Raw genomic sequence first — 6,394 nt, forward strand, 5'->3', positions numbered from 1 at the left:
TGTTTTTCTCAGATCTTCTATTCCTGTTTTCTGCCCTGGAAGAAAACATGCTGCCTAATTATAGGACAGTGACCTGGAAGGAAAGCCAAGATAGGTTACAGAGAGGGTAGTCTTGACAACAATGACAACTGACAGCATTTGGTTCCCTTGATCTTGTTCTGTGAAACAGATAAATCCTCATTGATTCAGATACTGCTGATTTTTCTGTTGACTTAAATCTATCGGAAAGGATTCCTAGCTGAATTAAACCTAAAGGTAAGGTAAAGTTTTTTTTAAGTCAAGAACTAATTTTTGTAATCTTTGTATGAGAGAGAGGGAGGGAGAGAGAGAGAGAGAGATTTTTTTTTTAATATTTATTTTCTAGTTTTTTGGCGGACACAACATCTTTGTTTGTATGTGGTGCTGAGGATCAAACCCGGGCCACATGCATGCCAGGCCAGCTAGCTACCGCTTGAGCCACATCCCCAGCCCCTGTATACTGCCTCACTTTTTGAGAACACACTTTTTTTTTTTTTTTGCACACTGCACTGAATAATTAGATTAGAAAGGACTGTGGTTAAAGATACAATTTTTGACTATACAAGTAAATAAATGAGGCTTCACCAAAACAACAGTAAACTTGAAAGCTAACTGTAACTGCCTAGATGCTAAATAGATTTATGTTATTACTGTTATGAGAAGGGCACAAAGCCATCATGATTTTTTTAGAAGAGTATGTCACCTGTATTTGTTTCAGATTCAGACTCTGAGGGATGGACTTAAAAACAGATAAAAGATCAATTTACATAAGTTCAGGAGATTCCAGCCAGAATGGAGTAAGGAGTACCAGAAAAGAAAACTGGTCAAAATATATGAAACACCTATTTTTGACACCAAAGCATAGGCCATAGGAACATGTGATTCTTAATAGAAAGGAACAAATGAGATATATCTTAGAATTGCCTTTTTGTTATGCCTGGAGGTATTTTCAGACTATGGTCCATATAAGGACATATGAGCTAAGGACAAAAAGGTTCAGCTTGGAGAGTATGAAGTAACTGGAATTTGCAATACACAGCACTAGAAAGGAAGAACTATACATAGAAACTTTAAGAATTTTAAGCCTTTCACTGAAAGACTGAACTATGCATGTGTGGGGTGAGAGACTCCAAGAAGGTAGGCAAAAATTAACCACAAGGGAAAGGACAATTACTGGGGAACTGTGAACTCAACACCTACCAAAACCCACAGGAGCATGAGTCACTTGAGTTTTATTCAGCAAGAGCATAGAATCTGCATAGAATCTTTATTGAACATCTGTGACACACAATAGAGAGCCCAGGAAGCCACTCCTTAAGGATAGGACTAAAATACCCTTACAACAACACAACAGTCTAGATCTTTACAAACTAAATTTATAAACCGCCTGAAGGAGTGGGGATGTGGCTCAGTGGTAGACTGAGCCACTTAGCATAAATAAATAAGTAAAATAAAAATAAAAACAAGCCTTGAAGGGTTCAACCTGATCACTAGTAGAATAATAGCCTCGAAAACAAAGCCCGGCCCTCTTTTTAATGCTGCCATAACAAAAACAAATTTAATGACTTAAAACAACCTGCTTATTATTTCACAGTTCTGTAGCTAAGAAGTGTAGTATAGAGTGGTTAAGTTTAATTTTATGTTCAGAATTTCACACCTGTAATCCCAGCAGCTTGGGAGGCTGGGGCAGGAGGATTGAATTCAAAGCCAGCCTCAGCAAAAAGCAAGGCTCTAAGCAATCAGTGAGACCCTGTCTCTAAATAAAATACAAAATAGGGCTGAGGATGTGATTCAGTGGTTGTGTGCCCCTGAATTCAATCCCCAGTACCAAAAAATAAATAAAATAAACAGAATTTCACAAGGCCAAAATCAAGGTGTTGGAAGAGTGTTGGAATTAGTTTCCTACCCCTTTCACATTGTGGATTGAATTCATTTCCTTGCAGTTTTAGAACTGAGGTTGAACTTTTCTGACTGTTGGGTAGAGTCAGTCTTTGCCTAAGGTGTAGATGCAAGTCTTTCTCCAAGGTAGAGGCTAATCCTTGTCACAGAGTAATAAAGGGTCAATTCCCTCTAATGTTTCCAGTTGCTTTGACTTAGTCTTCTACTGCTGCTCTCTGAGCTTGGTTAGAGAAAAAAAAAATCTCTGCCTTTAAGAATTCATATGATTAGACTGGGCTTTCACCTACCTTTTAATATGTTATAAACATATTCACAGGAAGCAGAGATAGGGGTATGATCTTTTTGGACACCAATGTCACATTTACAACGTGAGTATCCATCAAAGCATACCAGATAAGCAGCAGGAAAATACCAGTAACCAGTAGGTAAAACAAATCTATCCACAGAAATAGGCAACAGCATTGAAGATGATGGAATTCGCAGATAAGGATTCCAAAATAGCTATTTTAAATGTATGTCATGGTTTAAAGAAAAACATGAAGGTGCTGAAGAAAGAAATTAAAACTAACAAATAGAACTAAATGGAATTACTATTTTTGAAAAGTATAATAATTGAAATGAGATTTTCACTGGATGGGTTTAGTAACAGGTTAGACACTATAGAATTAAAGATCAGTCACTGAAGTATAGAGAGGAAATACTGAGAAACAAAACAAATCTTGAGTAATCTCTGAGTTGGTCACAAACATAAGTGTAACTGAAATCCCAAACTAAAATAAAGTAAAATAAAAATATTCTTGGGCTTGATTTTAAAAAAATAGCCTATATCTAAGATGTTCAATAAACCCCAAATAAGATAAATACTAGAAAACAAACCAAAATGCTTCATAATGAAATTAGCAATAATAATGATAAAAAGGAAAATCTTCAAGTAGACAGACAAAAAAAAAGGGGGGGGGACAAATACAAGGGGAAAAGTTAAGAACTACTGTAGACATCTCATCAGAAACAGTGCAAACCCCCCAAAGATGGAATGACATCATTAAAAGGTTAAAGGGGTGGGGACTATATTCCTAGAATTCTATAATTAGATGACATAGCCTTTGAAAACAAAGGTGAAATCAAGGTCTTTCAGATAACAGAAGCTAAAAGAAATTATTATTTCTGCTAGTAATAATTTATTTCAGTTTCTGCTTATCTGAGAAAACCTTGATGATACAAGAAATGATAAAGGAAGCCCTTTGGATGAAAGAAAATGATAACAGATCATCTGAATATACATAAAGGAATGAAGAACACTGGAACTGGTAATATATGGGTAAATATAAAAGATATTTCATTCTCTTAAAATTTACTTAAAAGACAGTCAATTAAGAAAATATAATAATATATTTGGAGTCTATAATATGTAAAGTGAAACATGACAATAAATGAGGAGAGTGGAGAAAATAAGAATGTTATTATGTTTTACATGAAGTGTTGTATTATTTCAGGTAAGCTGTGATAAATTTTTTAAAAATGGATTAAACCCTATAATAAACCAAAAATAAATGAATACATTTATACATACATTTATACATGTATATTATATATAGTATCATATATATATATATATATATATATAATATGTATATATAATACTTTTAAAAGGAGAGAAAATACTAAGAAGAAAAAAATCTCAGCTAATCTACAGAAGGCAAAGAGAGGAAAGGAGCCAGGCAAAGTGGCATACTCTTGTAATCTCAGCAACTGGGGAGGCTAAGGAAGGAAGATCATAAATTTGAGGCCAGCCTCAGTAACATAGACCTTTTCCAAAATATTTTTTTCAAAAAACAACTGGGGATGTGGCTCTGTAGTAAAGTGACCCTTGATAAAATTTCCAGTACTGCCTAAAAAACAAACAAACAAAACCAAAATAAAACAAAATGCCTATAGTCTCCAGTTCCCTGGGAGCCTGAGGCAGAAGTATCACTTGAGTCTTCAGTTCAAGGCCATCCTTGGCAGCTGAAATAAGACCCCCCCCCCTTTTTTTTTTAGTTGTAGATGGACACAATATCTTTATTTATTTAATATTTTCATGTGGTGCCAAAGATCAAACCTAGGGCCTCACACCTGCAAGACAAGCGTTCTACCACTGAGCTACAGTCCCAGCCCCGTATGACACATTCTTTTAAAAAAAAAAAATTAGATCTGGATGTGTAGCTCAGTGGAACAGTACTTAGAGCACTTGCCTAGTATGTGTGAGGCCCTAGGGTTGGATTCCCAGCACTGAGAAAACAAACAAAAAACAAGATGAAACTATGTTGTCTACAAAATTACATACATTAATATACATTAATGAAAGGACACCTGGGGGCAAAGCTAAAAAGAATAGGAAAATACATAAGTAAACACCAATCATAAGAAAGCAGAAGTATCTATATTAATATCAGAGAAAGTGGATTTCAGGAGAAGGAAAGTTACCAGAGATAATTTATTTTTCTTTTTTAGGAACAACAGATCAATTAATTGAGAAGACATTAACAATCAATATATAAAATGATATAACCACTTTAGAAAAGAGTTTGGCAGTTTGAAAGTGAACATATAGGGTTGGGCAAAGCCATTGTCTAGCAAATGCGAAACGCTGAGTTTAATACCCAGCATTGTAAAAAAAGAAGGTAAAATTAAACATAAACTTACCACATGACCTATCAATAGCACTCCTAGTTATTTACCCAAGAGAAAAAGAAATTAAGTACATGAAAAGATTTGTACATGAAAGTTCATAGCAGTTCTAGTCCAAAAACTTACTTTCTCAATCCTGCTCCGACTCCCTCTCCCGCCCCCCACCCACAGTTTAACTTATATATATGAAATTTTAGAACAGGTTAAAAAATTTGAGATACAAATTTGATTCTCTGTTGGGGGAGTTTGATATGAAGGGAGAGAAAGGAATTTCTGGATTGTATAAATGTTCTATATTTTGATTGTGGTCACAACCACAATCATAATTACAGTAGTGTATTCTTTTGTCAAAACTCATTAAACTGTGTTTTCAAAATGTGAAAATTTTATTTCTGTAAATTTATTATACGCTTTTTTAAAAAAAGTTTTAAAGAGCAAGTAAAACATAACTAAGAATGTTATGTACAAACATAACTAAGAATCAAAAACAACTTCAATAGAAGTAAATTACTAATAATTTTGGAAAATTTTTACTGAATCATTTTTTTAAAACCATGAAAGATTTATAGTCACACTAACCTACAATGAGAAATTCAAATAAAAATAACATAGATGTTTCTCTTTCAGTTAGTGTATCTCAGACTTCAATAAGCATAGGAATAACCCGGGAATCTTGTTAAACTGAAGGTTCTGATTGAAGAAATTTGGGGTAGGACCTAAGATTCTGCATTTGTAACAGGATATCTGGTGATGTCCATGTTGTTTTATTGACTACACTCTAGTAGCAGATCATTTCCTGAGGTATTCGAGCCCTGTCATCAAGCGTCAAGCGCTGTTTAGTCCATAAGTTTCTAAGATGTATGGAATCCACTCTCCACCAGTTCAAGAATATTACAATTGTCAACCCAGCTCCATTTCCTTTGGTGAATGTAAACGAAACAGGTGCTTATGATGCTGTGGAAAGTAGTGGTCTTGAGTTTGAGTTCAAATCCTAGCTCAGTTTGTAACCGTGACAACTTGGGTTAGCCACTGTAGGCTGCAAAATGAGAAAACAGTTCCCGTTTTTTTCCTTCCTAGGCTGTTGTGAACACACAATAGAAAACGTACGCCAAAGTATTACAAGAACTGTAACCTTTAAAAAAAAAAAAAAAAAAAAAAAAAGGAAGAAAGAAAGAATTTAAAAGTCCAGCAGAGTTTGAGAAAGAGGCAGGACCTAAACACGAGCTGGGGCTTAGGGATTACTCCCAGGGTTTGAAAGGAATGTACCATATTACGGGAAAGGGGCGCCCCATCAAAAATAATATTCAACAAAGAAGCTTCTGTACTTAAACTACGCTTAAATCGAGATACATAAAATATGAAGTTTTCCCTCGTTATGTAAGTTAACGGGCATCTAATTGGAAGTTCAGTGGTAGTATTTCGCTTTAGTCTTCTGATTTCAAATCAAGTGCCACAACCCACGCATCTCGGTCCCGTTCTCCCACTCACCCGTCACTTTCCAGGCCCCCACCGCGGCAGCCCGCGCCCCAGGGCAGTAGTTTCCACTACGCTGAAGGGGGAGGTAGTAACGGGCTCATCTATCTATGCACTTCGAGGAGGGGTGTGTGAGGAGCCACTTTCCTTTGAACGGTAAGGAACCCGGGCGAGCAGACCTACGACCACTATAAAACTCGAGACAAAGGTGTGCCGTCGGTGTAGCATGGGAGCAGCTGGCCAGCAGCCCTCGTGCGAGCGCACGGCTTTAGCCCGCGTCACGCCGTTCTTCCCCTCAGCATGCCCCGCATGGCGCCGGCGGGAGGGGGCGGAGCCC

The sequence above is a fragment of the Callospermophilus lateralis genome, chromosome 10 (assembly GCF_048772815.1).
Source record: "Callospermophilus lateralis isolate mCalLat2 chromosome 10, mCalLat2.hap1, whole genome shotgun sequence".
NCBI classification, from domain to species: Eukaryota; Metazoa; Chordata; class Mammalia; order Rodentia; family Sciuridae; genus Callospermophilus; species Callospermophilus lateralis.